General features: G+C 37.2%; 1 protein-coding gene across 14 annotated transcripts in view; it reads right to left on the bottom strand.

Annotated features, from left to right (window-relative positions):
• The window catches only part of LOC144980699 (voltage-gated potassium channel KCNC1-like), a 43767-nt gene extending 33710 nt beyond the window's left edge, over positions 1-10057 (bottom strand). The window contains exons 1-3 of one of the 14 annotated variants that reach the window (XM_078928405.1): positions 7659-7875; positions 7502-7537; positions 4825-5197 (exon numbers count right to left, since the gene is read on the bottom strand). The gene's annotated coding sequence lies outside the window, so the exon portion shown is untranslated. Of the gene's footprint in view, positions 1-4824; positions 5198-7501; positions 7890-10033 lie in introns of those variants that run through there. The other 13 variants (XM_078928413.1, XM_078928404.1, XM_078928409.1 and 10 more) reach the window with 13 other exon arrangements.
• Positions 10058-15000: the final 4943 nt, after the last annotated feature.

Raw genomic sequence — 15000 nt, 5'->3', positions numbered from 1 at the left:
GCTAGGGGACCCATTGTAAAGCGCTTTGAGCAGGTTTAGTGTATATTATTGCTCCATATACATGCCCGAGATTTTAAAAAAATCATAATAATATATCAGAGTCCTAAATAAGTGCGCAGAGGTTATCTCACACGTCACTCGTCATCAAAGAATGGGAAGCTTTTTGTTTGCCCCAGTGACCTCCCCTTGTCTCTACTGTCCTTATGCGTGACCCATTCGCTAACACAGTCCTGGCGTGACCCAATGGTGTGACCCGGCACCCCACTGCCATCTCTGGCCAAGAAACAAACACCTTTTTGTCCATTTTCATTCTGGCCATAATATCATTTTACTTCATAATATAATATTATTATGCCAGTTGACTAAAATGACTGACCTTCACCTTTTCAAAAAGTCTAAGTCACCTTATAGTCTTTTAAAAGAATTCTCAGGTTTGAGAATGTTGGACCAGTTGAAGGTCATTCCAGTCGATCCATTATTGATTTTTAAAACCGTTTTTTTTTTTGGTTTGTTCGTTTTTTTTATTTGTTTGTTTGTTTGTTGTTGGTTGTTTTTTTATTTTTTTATTTTTTTTGGGGGGGGGGGGGGGGTATAATTTTTCTGGCCAAATGTTTTTAAAAAAATACCAGAGATATTGTGTTTTGTTGGAATAGAGCAGCCATTCCAACATTCCAGGATAAGGGTTGGGGGGGGGGAGGGGGGGGGGGGTAGGGTTGTTATGTAATATAACTGTAATTATCCCCCTTTGGACATAGAAAATTGACCAGGTTGGTAAATGAAGCTTAACCCAGTATTTTGGTGAGATTCGTTTTGCTTTGATGTAGCGGTAAAAGGGATCAAGAATGGATAGAGGTTGGTTGGGTGGGGGGGGGGAGAAAGTGAGTGAGAGAGAGAGAGAGAAAGAGAGAGAGAGAGAGAGAGAGAGAGAGAGAGAGAGAGAGATGGAGAGATAGATAGACAGATGGATAGGTAAAGAGATAGATAGATAGAAAGATAGATAGATAGATAGATAGATAGATAGATAGATAGATAGATAGATAGATAGATAGATAGATAGATAGATAGATAGATAGATAGATAGATACTCGTAGATATTATTTTAATATTTACCACAATGTTTGAGACAGTCTACATCAATGTTTCAGGCCCAATTAGCCATCGTCAGGACTGTGTGTTACATGAGTTGACTGTTGTTGTTTGTTGAAGTGGTTTCGGTTTATAGGTGATTAACAAGAACTTCCGGCAATGTGGACACGTATTGTACATCTCATTTTTCGTGTTGAGTGTGGCTTCATGAGGGTGTTTGATTATAGTATATTTCTCTTCCAGGCATAAGCTACATTGTTTTGATGTTGGTGTGTATCCTGTTGCTTTAGATAAAATTTTCCATGAAATGTCGAGCACTTTTCGTACCATATTTGTATCAAACACGATTCAATAGATAGATAGATAGATAGATAGATAGATAGATAGATAGATAGATAGATAGATAGATAGATAGATAGATAGATAAAGAAAGAAAGAAGAAGATAGATAGATAGATAGATAGATGAGAGAGAGGGAGAGAGAGGGAGAGAGAGGGAGAGAGAGATGGGAGAGAGAGGGAGAGAGAGAGGGAGAGAGAGAGGAAGAGAGAGAGAGGGAGAGAGAGTGGGAGAGGAGGGAGAGAGAGAGAGAGAGAGAGAGAGAGGGAGAGGAGGGAGAGAGAGAGGAGGGAGAGAGAGAGAGAGAGAGAGAGGGGAGAGAGAGAGAGAGGAGAGAGAGAGAGGAGAGAGAGTGGGAGAGGATGAGAGAGAGAGGAGAGAGAGAGGGGAGAGAGAGAGAGAGGGAGAGGGAGAGAGAGAGGGAGAGGGAGAGAGAGAGAGAGAGAGAGAGAGAGAGAGAGAGGGAGGGAGAGAGAGAGAACTCTGGGAGATGAACCATTGGGTGTGAAATGGTTGTATTAGGGGGGGGGGGGCGGAGGTTATGATATCAAGTATCACGTTCATCTTGACCTCAATACCACCCAGCACAATCCCTTGACCACCCAGGTGTGTTGGTCAGCCGAACTGGACATGAGTTGTGCCCCATCGTGTCAAAACGGTGTTTTGTAGGAGTGAAGATGATTCTGAACTTGTCACAGTCACGATTATTCACATTTATTTTATTAAAGTTTTATTTTAGCAAGAACTGAATTCATCTCAATCCAGTTGTGTTTCGGTAGGCTTAGAAAAACTTTACCTTCTTATATTATATCATATTTCCTTTAATAATCTTCTCTTTGAATTAATTTCAAATTAGTGAATACTTTTCGTTCTACCTTCTGTCACGTAGCCACATATTATAAAAGCTGATAGGTCTAATCTCATTCACTCACTTCTCTCTATAATTTATGCCCTGACAGCCAGACCACTCCACTCCTCATATTATTATATATATATATATATATATATATATATATATATATATATATATATATATATTATATATATGTGGGGGCGAAGTGACCGAGTGGTTAAGGCATTGCACTGCACCCGGGTTCGAGCCCCGCTTCAGGCAGTTCGTTTTTTTCCTTGAGCAAGATTATTAACGCCAATTTTCTCACTGGGACAACATGGGTGATTCCTGTTGACATCAGACATCTTGTTTGATGAGTTATCTATATTCCTTCGTGGAATGCCTAGGCGACGATGTCTTATGATATCGTGGCGCAAAAGGCATAAATATATATTTAAAGATTTTTCTCTTACTCTCGGGACTTTGTGGAACACTTCACTAATTTTGATTTCCGCCATCAAGACGCCGGAGCTTCCTTTGTCACCTTTGCTAGTTCAATCACTGTCAAGAATTTATCAAACCTGAGCCTGTCGGAGGAATAATTGCAACCACTTTCAGCTGGTAGTGGAACCCCGCAAGTCCGCCAGCAACATCGAACATTATTATCATCTCATCAAGATCGCATAAGATACATAATATCATTATATTCCCATTTGTAACTGTGATCACCATTCATTTATCAGAAGACTCGTTTAATTAAATGTCATCTTTCCATTCATATCATCTTAAAAACAAATCGTTATTTGTTCTTCAAATCCTGGCGACAGCCGCAGTGCAGCACCGCAAAATTGACCTAGAGCGAGGTGACTTGCTCAAGGCCACATAGCGCAGCGGCAGGTGATCGAACTCGGTACCTTTCGGGTACGAAGCAAAGACCTTACCGCTGAGCCACGATTCCTCCTGTGTTACTGTTTGGATCCATTGTAAAGCGCTTTGAGCAATTTTAGTGGATATTGCCCAATAAAAGCTACATTGACTCATGTCTATAAATAGATCAGGATACAAATAAATGTAAATAATACAACTATGGCGTCAGAGAATTCAATTATGAAATGTCGAAGTTTCCTTCTGTATCTAAAAATAGGATTGGGAGAAATCCCTTTGTCATCGTTTGACAAGTTTGGTTACGGGATTGCGTTATGAAAATTAGTCGACGTAAACATATTTTCAGGTCTGATAACCGACGCAATAATGAGCTCGTTTTAACTCACTCAATCCTAGAGATTTTTGCTACTTTCCAAAATTGAAAATAAATGTATTAAAAATGAGCATGTACATATATAGTTTTATTTAACTATAATTAACATGCAAATGCTACAAACAATTAGCTTTGATACTACGCATATAATTTGTCTCAGAACAATGTAATAAATAGGCATGGGGTAAAAGTAACCCGGGTAAACTACGGATATAGTCGGTGTTAGGGTTGAGTGAGTTAACATTGTTGTAATGGAGAATATTTTGCGCTGGTTTTGAGAGTCTTTCCATTTTTAACAATGAAATGAGACCATAACAATTTGGGTTACCAGACCTGCAAAAATGTACACGTCGATGTTAGCGATTCTGGAAGTAAAATCGGTGTGTTCAAAACTAGAAAATAATTGTGTTTTGATACTCCATTTATTCATAAATATATATATATTTAAAAAATATATATATTCCTTCATTTATTCACTTATATATATATATATATATATATATATATATATATATATATATATATATATATTTATTGAATCGTGTTTAATACAAATATGATACGAAAAGTGCTCGACATGTAGTAATGGAGCGAATTATTATTTTTTAAAAATAATTTACCAAGCCACAGTCACCGAAACTAAAACAAACAAGCAAGAAAAATATGTAGGACTAACGGAAAATAATTTCAAAACAAGATACAACCTCCACACCTCAACATTTATAAACACTAACAAAAAAACATCCACAAAACTCAGCGAACATATTTGGAAATTAAAAGACAACAAACTAGACCAGAACATTTCATGGAAAATTTTATCTAAAGCAACAGGATACACACCAACATAAAAAAAATGTAGCTTATGCCTGGAAGAGAAATATACTATAATCAAACACCCTCATGAAGCCACACTCAACACGAAAAGTGAGATGTACGATACGTGTCCACATCGCCGGAAGTTCTTGTTAATTAACTACAAACCGGAACCACTTCAACAAACAACAAAGTCAACAAAACAACTCAGTCCTGACGATGGCGAATTAAGCCTAAAACATTAATGCAGACTGTCTCAAACATTGTGGCAAACATTAAAAAAAAATAAAATAAAAAAATAAATATATATATATATAATATATATATATATATATATATATATTATATATATATATTATATATATATATATATATATATTCAATCCTCATTTAACCGTCATACATTTGTACATTTAGAAACAAACAAATCAACAAACAAACAGTCAAACAAACAAGTAGATAGATAGACAGGCAGACAGTCAGACACATGTACAAACCTGTTGAAAGGTCCCCTGTCTCCATTGTGTCGATGAATCTCACAGTGCGTGTTGTCAAAGAAAACAAAAACAATCCCAGGGGTCAAAAGGTCAAAGGTCGTGATCACACAAAGCACACATTAAATACAATTAATTAATCAAACACTTCAATATGGAATATATTTAGTTGTCGTGGTCACTCAGATCTTTGGTATTGTTGGGTGATTAGTTCTCACTAAATTCCCTTGATCAGGCTATAAAGGTTAAAAGTTACAGATTAGTTTTGTCTGTTGGTATAATTGATTTGGTGGTCAGAACTAGTGAGTATTTTACATAAACATAATATACCGTCAGTTGGCCCGAATCAAGCCGTGGATTGTTAAAATGTGTACAACTTAATTGTATAAACATGACATCATTAGAAAACCAGAATGAAAACACATTTGTTGTGCATCCTTGGTCCTGACACACGAACGTAAATGTCACTACAAGAATATTAACTCACCCAACCTGAACACCGACTATATCCGTAGTATACCAGGGGTTACTTGTACCCAATACCTATTTAACATTTTTTGAGACAAATTATAGGCGTAGTATCAAAACTAATGTTCTTAATTTTTACATGCTTATGGTAGTTGAATAAAACGATCTATGCACATGCCCATTTTTAATACATTTTTTTCCAATTTTGAAAAAATAGCAAAAATATCTAGGATTGAGTGAGTTAAAACTGAATTTGTTACCATTAAAACATTACGTAAAAGACAAAGCATAAAAACAACAAATATCTTCTTTTTTTTTTAAACAAACACAACAATAACAAAAAGAAATAAAAACACCCCCACCCTCGTTTTAAAAAAAACACAAAAAAAAAAACAGATTTTAAATAAAATTGAACAAGACAAACAACCGGCAAAGTTTATGATTCAAGTTTCTTCTTCGGTCAGAGACAAACGGCTATGTGGTCTAGTGGTATGACACTCGCTTTCGGATCGGAAGGTCCTGGGTTCGAGCCTCGCGCTCGGCGCATAGTTGAGTCCTTGGAAAAGGCTCTTTACTCACATTCTCTCACCGTACTCAGGTGTAAAATGAGTACCTGGCCGTTGACAGCGTTGTCTTTGTCCGAAAAATTGTAATATCGCCTAACAGGCGTCATGTCCCGTCTTACATGTTAAATGTTGCTGTTGACCAGGGACCCCTTGTAAAGCGCTTTGAGCACATTTTAGTGGATATGCGCTATATAAAGCTCAAACGCAATCTGGATTCATTGTAATCAAATAATCCTAATCAAATGTTGTTGTCGTCGTCCTCGTCGATGTCGTAGTTATCTAATGAAAAATTTGATCTCAAGAAATTTCTAACTTAACATTTTGTTCTCTGTTTATATTCATTTTTTAAATAGATGGTATAAAACCGTCTTTACTGCAATCATAGAAGGAACGAAATTGACTTTGTTATTGTTTTTAGCTAGCAATGTTTATGATTAGTTCTCACTAAATTGTATTGATCAGATTATAAACGCTTAAGGTTACAAACAGCTTTGTGTGCTGGCATCTCCCACTGACGGATGTTGTGAGTATTCTCACTAAGCGCACAGCTCAAAGAGCGTTAAACATTAGACACAGTTTTGTTTACTGGTATGTTTAATTCGGCTGGCGGATGTTGTGAGTACTTTATCTATTCGGATAACATCAAAATCCCAAACATGTCAGCGTGTCTGGACCAGGGATGTGCAACAAATAACAAAGATAACATTTGAAATGCATAATACAAATAATGTATCATCCCCCCCCCCTAAACAAATAATAATGATAAATTAATTAATTAATAAACACCACCAACAACAACAACAACAATAAGAATTATGTACAGAGTTGAAAAAAAGTGAAGCACGGACACCAATGGCCTTCGGCATATCATGCCTTTACCAAGGATCTTAACAACTAGCACAATCACGAACTGAAAATAAAAGTAATTTCTAATTTTTAAAAATTGTTTGATATATAAATATAAATAAGATAATTGAGAACACGACTTGTCGAATACCTGAAAAGTGTCTTTACCAGGGATTTAAGCAATTGACCTAGCCACAAACTGAAATAGAGATACCCTTTGATATAAGGTAATTTATGTCGATCTATGCATGTCTATTGTAATTGGGGTCCCGATAGCTCAGTTGGTAGAGCACTCGATTCACACCGAAAGCGACCGAGATCGACCCCTGGTGCGGTATACTAGCATCCTATCCTAAGGGTAGCAATCAATTACTATTGTCCGTTTCACGATATAGAAACCGTGATAAACTCCGGCTCCGTGAGCCTATTGGCTCTGAAGGACTACTTTTACTACTTTATGCCTTATACTGTATTCATGGCTAGTCGAATATCTACATCATGTGTCTTTACCAAGGATAACAACAACTGTTCAAGCCACAAGCTGAAATAGAAAAACGTCTGCTAATAATAATATAACCTGTTCGACATAAATCTAACGTTGTAACATGTGAACACGAATAAGTATCAAACAACATCATCTAACTTATGTCTTTACCAAGGATAACAACAATTGGTCAAGCCACAAACTGACATATAATTAACTTCTGCTAATTATGACTTATTTGACATAAATAACATATAACGTTGAAACATGTGAACACGGATAATTATCAAACATCATCTATATCATGTGTCTTTACCAAGGAAAACAACAACTGGTCAAGCCATAAACTGACCTGTTCGACAAAAAAAAAATATACCGTTGTAACGCGTGAACACGAATAATTATTATCAAGCAATATCTAACACGTGTCTTTCACAAGGAAAAAAAACCACTGGCAGAACAGATTATACAACCCGAATCAGAAAGAAGACTCTGTGTTAATGTTGAATTGAATATCTTGTAAATGAAACAAAAATCCGTTAAAACTGCGAGAGTAGAACCAATCAAACACGGGACGTTGATCTATCTATCCGTTCGATCTCTTTCCAAAAAATCAAAAATTTAACCGTTGATTCGTTCGATTTCTAAACACAACACAAAAACTTGTGACCCAAAAATCCTCCAGTGATCAAAGCGTGAAGGGCAAATAGACTGAAAAAGAAAACGTTTTAATGTTTACTCGGACAAAATGCTCTATTTCCAATTTGGTCAGAAAAAAGGAAAATTAAAAAAAATTAATTAAAATTGAAAAATTGAGCTTTTTATATAGCGCAATATCCACTAAATGTGCTCAAAGCGCTTTACAAGGGGTCCCTGGTCAACAGCAACATTTAATATGTAGGACGGGACATGCCGCCTGTAGGGCGATTTTACAATTTTTCGAACTAAGACAACGCTGTTGACGGCCAGGTACTCATTTTACACCTGAGTACGGTGAATGTGAGTAAAGAGCCTTTTCCAAGGACTCAACTATGCGCCGAGCGCGAGGCTCGAACCCAGGACCTTCCGATCCGAAAGCGAGTGTCATACCACTAGACCACATAGCCACACTAAAAAATAACTTCATCTATTGATGATACGAAGAAGAAGGACTCGCGTGGTCTCAGGTTTGAGACTTTTTTGTTTTTTGTGTGCCAAGATGAGGGTTATCTAATCCGATCGATAATTTAAGGACGAGTTTTCTGGCCAATCTTTAAAAATTCACATGTCTTTCCAGGGTAGGAAGGTTGACTGGTAAAACTGCCCACCTCATGTTGATCCTGTTTCTAAAAAAAAAAAAAAATATCTTTTTTTTTTTAAAAGAAAGACAGAAACAAAAATAAACCCCAAAACAACAACAACAACAACAACAACAACAACAACAACAACAACAAAAAAACAACAACCCCTCCCCCGCCCCAAAAAAATTACATTAAAAAAAAAATGAGCTTTTATATAGCGCGATATCCACTTAATGTGCTCAAGGCGCTTTAAAAGAAAAAAATTTGAACACACCAAACAATTAACGTCCACCTGTTGATTTGGTTTACTCTTAAAAAACAAACAAGCAAAACAATACAAATAAAAAAAACAAACAAAAAAAAAAAACAAACAAACAAACAAACACAAAATCACGTTTTTTTTCCCCATTTTAGTCAAAGTCCCAGGTTTGAGACTTTCTGACCATTTTTGGACAAGTCGGAAGTCATTTGAATCGATCGATTTTTTGAAGTAAAAAGTTTTTGGCTTTTTTAAAAATTTGATTTTTTTTTTTTATTTATTTATTTATTTATTTATTTTTTTTGGTTAATGGCCAAATTGAAGAAAATGTGTTTTGTGATGTTTGTAGTGTGTAAGCAATCAATTTGGGAGGGGATCTATCATCGTTCTATTTCATTGGTTCCCGTTCTATTGAATAAACTCTTAAAGGCGACAGATAGATAGATTGACACATTATGTGTAGTGTGTGAATTGAATAGTACTGATTTTAGAGCTGGTCTTTGAAAGAAGGCTATCAAAGGGTAGTGTGTAGTCATAGCCAAATACACAAACGCATAAATATACACATATATATGTACAAACACGCATGTGTTCTTGCGCCCACACAGACTGATTACATAGATGGAACGAAATTGGAGTCACTCATCTTTTTGTAATTGTTTTTAAGACAGCCATTTGGTGATTAGTTCTCACTAAATTATATCCATCAGACTATGAACGTTCAAGGTTACACATCATTTTGTGTGTTGTTACGTTCTATCCGGTTAGCGGATGTTGTGAGTATTTTACCTAAGCGGATAGCACCGCACCAATTAAAGGAATTCGTCACTCAGATCTTTGTTATTGTTTGTACACAGTCAGTTGATTGAATAGTTCTCACTAAAATGATATTGATGCTATGGGTTTAGGTAAAATACTCAAATAATCCGCCACACACATGTATATATATATATATATATATATATGTGTGTGTGTGTGTGTGTGTGTGTGTGTGTGTGTGTGTTTGTGCATGTGTGTGCGTCAGTGTATGAGAGTGAGTTTGTGTTTAGAGAGAGGAGTAAGAAAAAGCAATGACCGAATAAAATTCACCCCAACATGTTCAGTCTTAATTTTTACCTTTTGCCCCCCCCCCCTCCCCTGATACACACACACACACACACACACACACACACACACACACTCACCCCGCACACGATCTCTAAAAGTTTACCTATAAATTCAATGTCTTTCCCCCCCTTCCTTTCATTTTCAGCCCATAAACCTGTATGATACACACCATAAACTTCCCATAAAAGCAAATACGTCCTACCTGCCCGCTATCCGACAAGGTGGTGAACTTAGACATACAAAACAGCTTATAAAGATTTCATTGTCTGGGATTTCATAGGACCCATCTTCTCAGCTGGAATAATTACCCCGAACAAATAGCTAACCAGGGCAATTATCAGTGACAGAGAAGTTTGAAGCGACTGTTTTGGGGGTCGTGGATAGCTCATACGATTCGAGCCCCCATCTTGCTTAGATTTTGTTTTTGTATCCATGCTAATTATAGATAGTTCGAAGATGACGTCACTCGGGTCTTTGGTATTGTTTTTGCCATCCGCGTTTATGAGTAATGCTCACTGAACTGTATTAACCCGACTATAAACGTTCCTGGATACACACAGTTTTTGTGTGTTGGTCCGTTATACTTCCGGATGGCAATGTTGTGAGATTCTTAGCCAAGCGCATACTCTCTATATTATAGTGTCGTGATTAATTTTTTTTCTTTTATTATGTAAAGCGCCGTAGAGCACGATTAACGTGGATGTTAAGGCGCTTTATAAATTCATTATTTACTACTACTATTACTATTTACTATTAGCATCGCTAACGCGAAGTTTTTATTCAACTGTTGTCTTCTGGTACTTTCCAGCTCACTTCATTTCTTGTACGAAGCAACAGTTTACACTGTTGTGTAGGGCTAAGAGGTCTTGTGGTATGACACTCGCTTTCGAATCGGAAGGTCCTGTGTTCGAGTCTCGTTCGGCGCATAATTGAGCCCTTAGAAATACTCAGGTGTAAAATGAGTATCTGATTTGTTTTCTCTTGTGGCCAAAGACTGGTATTTTGACGTCATTCTTTGGTCAGTGTCAGGCTATAAGTTAACGATGGCTGCGACACTAGAACCCACTAAGACTTATAGTTTGACGACCATTTTAAAGGTCTTTGCACTGTCGAGTGAATTGTCGTTAGTAGTGCTCGAGGAAACAAGTGATTCCACTGGTTGAACTAGTGAATACAACTCACGATTTGTTTTCTTTTGTAGCCAAAGACTTGTCTTTTGACGTAATTTCTTGGTCAGTGCGTCGCCATCGTTTACGTTTGGCATGACACTAAGACCGTAGCCATAGTTAACTTATAGATATTATGCGCTTGGCCAAGAAGCTCACAACATTGCAATCCGAAAGTATAACGGACCAACACACAACACTCTATGTAACCATGAACTTTTATAGACAGAATGAAGATGACGTCACTCAAGCCTTTGTTATTGTATTTTGCCATCCGTGTTTGTGACTACTTCTCACTAAACTGTATCAACCACACTATAAAAGTGCATGGTTACACACAGTTTTGTGTGTTGGTCCGTTTTACTTCCGGATGGCAATGTTATGAGCTTCTTAGCCAAGCGCATACTATCTATAGTCTGGTTCATACAGTTTAGTGAGAATTACTCATAAACGTGGATGGCAAAAAAAAAAAAATTAAAAAAAAAACAATAACAAAGACCTGAGTGACGTCATCTTCGTTCTATCTATAGCCTGACACTGACCAAAAAATGACATACCAAGATAAGGGTCATTTAAATCGATCATTGTTTGAAGGATGAGTTTTCTGACCAATTTTTTTTAATGCGAGTTTTTCCAGAGTACGACGGTTAACAATACTCTTCAACAGTCGTAACGTCACTTCCGTCCTAATGACGCATGGTAACTTAGTAACACTGGCTCTAAACTATCGGAACAATGGCGGACGCCCGTATGAAATATTTCTCCGGCGAGCATAAAAGCGTATCCAGAGGGAAAAAAACCCCATAAATTTGATCTTGTTTTGACTTTTACACATTCTGATCACAAGGCATATGAAAAGTTATAGCCAGCATGAAGAATAAAAAGTAATGATTTTCTTTGTTTAGAACCAAGATGGCCGCCGTTGCCGAGCGGCGTGACATCAGACTACTGAATCGTATTTACGATCTCTGGTTTGTAGACACAACAACCAGGAGTATGGCGGGCCGAAGCAATGCATTTATAATAAAACGACGGGCGTCTATTGAATACACAACAATCGGGCCTACATCAAGGGGAGGTAAGTAAGACAGAGAATCCCGATTGCCTGACGCGTCACGCTTCAATGACTTTAAAAAAACATGGCACCAGTAATTACCTTATTTATTTTCCACACATTTTTTTTTTACATGGACCCTACGGTCTGTCTCGGTGTCTGTCTGTTTGTCTGTCTGTCTGTCTGTCTGGCAATTACAGTCAGTTGTTTAGGGTTTTTTGTTAGTTAAGTCGACAGTTTACATAGAACCAGGTGCATGAATACATTTAATTTGATTTCTATAAAGAACTGCAGTGACTAGAATGTCAAATAATACATAATTATCTATCGATCCGTGAGAAGCGACTCGTGGTCAAAGATTGATGACGTCATCGACTGCCTACATGAAATAAATTTGAACAACAATTAACAATTATCTCAAGTTTATCCGGTTCAAAACCGTTTTGATCCCCCCCCCCCCCCCGCCCACTTCCCTCTCCCCATAATAATATTATCTTCCCGACGACCAATTCAATGTTTTTATGAAATGTTTTTACTGACATGTAGCGAGATGACAGTCTAATCAAGAAGATCAAACAAACCGATTTTCTAACCTCACGTCGCTGTGTCAGATTGTTTCTTGAAAATGATATTTTAAAGGAGGGTCTTTGTTAGTTTTTTGTTTGTTTGTTTGTTTCTTTTTGTTTTGCCTTGTTGTTTTTGTTTTGTTGTTTTTTTGTGTTATGTTTTTATTTTATTTTGTTTGTTTGTTTCATCTCTTTGTTGTTTTTTGTTGTTGTTGTTATTTTAAAAATATTTTTTTGCAAAGACAATGAAAACATAAATACATTACTCAAACCCCCCCCCCCCCCCCCCCAAAAAAAAAAAAACAGATTGACGATAGAGAAATATTTAGTAATGTATATTTATTTATGTTTTCATTGTTTTTTTGGTGTTGGCTGAAGAAGGGTTTTGAGCCCGAAACATTCATTGTTTGGTATTTTGTTCTTTTTTTTTTTTTTTTAAAAAAAGCTGTTTTATTCATTTTTTGTTTTATTACTTTTTACAATCCACAGCTTCTAGTTCTAGCAGCTTGGTATCACATCGTTGGTGTCACCAAGATAGTTGTGGTGCGGAAGTAGCTTGGATGCGATAAATTGCATCTTTCCTTTTTGTTTATGGCCACGCTCTAACGTGCACGATAATATTATAAAAGGTGTCCATAAAATATTTCCCTGATTTCAAAGACTTATTATTCTAAAATTGTTATAGATATTTGTATCTGGTTTTCGCCATCGTATCCCCCTCGGGGAGTGGGGACATCGACTCCTCGAAACTGGGGAAGTTGCCAGGCTTTTCCACCAGCAAGAGGAGACACATTGGTAGATGGCAGCCAATCGGCTTCGGTCGAGAACCTGCTTAACAGCACGCCCATTGCATCAGTAGGGACCACTTGCCATCTGTCCAACAAGTACCTACCCGCGTTATGGTAACGAGCCCGAAACCGCAGAGCATCTAATTGAACGGTGCGTTGTGACGAAGCTTCCGGGCGGGTTTGCGATGGTGCACGAGTGCGGTACTGAATTTGCAGATTGGGTCGATCGTCATAACATAGTAGTGTGAACACCATTAGAAGCTGCTGCCGTCTTGTAACCTTCTCTTTACCAACTACAGGAAAATCGTCACATTCGTTACGATACAATCAACATAATTTCTCTTATTCAAATTTCTCTAGTACATCATAATATTTAAATAAAATGAACAGTGTGTTGCAGAGCATGTTTTTCTAAAGAAATTAATTATCGCAAGTTTTTACTGCTATTGTGTTTCAGTGATAAAAAAAATAAATACTTTTTGTGTTAGTTGGGTGTGAAGTTTTGGGGAAAATCCTGAAAATAGCTGTTAAAGAGAGAGAGAGAGAGATAAGGAAAAGTCATACACTTATGCCCATTAGTCGTCTACCCACTTTATAGGTATAGATATGACACAATTTAGCAAAATCAACATGAACTTAATAAAAGACATAATTTTCTCTATAGGGAATGAGATTAGCGGAAGAGTGGCGTCCCTTGATTGGACGTCACCCATAGTCTGTGACGTCACCGGCGGAAAAGTTATTAGAGAGAGAACGTCATGTTAGTTGTGCGCATGCCTCTCTCGTCCTCTTTTGTGTAATGTGATGACATGACCCGAAATCGTCAAAGATAGCTCAACAACCTTTCAAAGCCTAGTTTACACACCATAAAAGAAAACGACTTTTTAAAAAAAAGGATAATCTAAATTTGCTCAGACACATAGTACGAAATTGATTCCATTCGTCAACCAAGCAATTTTTGTCGCATTGTTGCTCTTCCGAATAGAAGAGGAGAAAAGTAAATTAATGTTGATTTGATTTGGTGGACAACACATTACCAACCCCACTCTACGCCTTCCTGACTTTAAAACAGCAAAAAGAAAACACTGGGTCACCGCGAACCGACTTAGAACCAACCATGGTCGCATCAAAGAAAACCTCTATCGATGGAGACTCATTGACCCACCAATCTGCCAATACTCAACGACCTCAAATTGAAAACACCCCGCTGTCGAGTGAAGGCTGGTGAACGCGCATTCTGGTCCAAGGTTGTGGAATTTATTACCACTAGAGATACGTTCTTCGTCTTCACTAGAGGGATTCAAGCGTCGATTGAAGACATTTTTATTCCGACAGGCTTTCTTTTTGATTTTGTGTATTATTAGCGTTGTTCGTGTACTGTGTTATAGCTTAATGATTAAGTTAATCTATGTTATGCGCCCAGAGCCCTCCCGATGAAGGGATGTTTGGCGCACTATAAATTTATACCATTATTATTATTATTATTATTATTATTATTATTATTACTGCAAAGGGGCACGTCAAACCATCGATCATCTGCTCCTGCAGTACCCAGTAACAAAATTAGAAGGGGGGGGGGGGTTGCGAAACAATCT

The sequence above is a fragment of the Berghia stephanieae genome, chromosome 10 (genome assembly GCF_034508935.2).
Source record: "Berghia stephanieae isolate SIO BIC M18660-M18661 chromosome 10, UCSD_Bste_1.3, whole genome shotgun sequence".
Taxonomy (NCBI): domain Eukaryota; kingdom Metazoa; phylum Mollusca; class Gastropoda; order Nudibranchia; family Aeolidiidae; genus Berghia; species Berghia stephanieae.
Note: the sequence above shows the minus strand (reverse complement) of the source record. Positions and strands in the feature narration are given on the sequence as shown.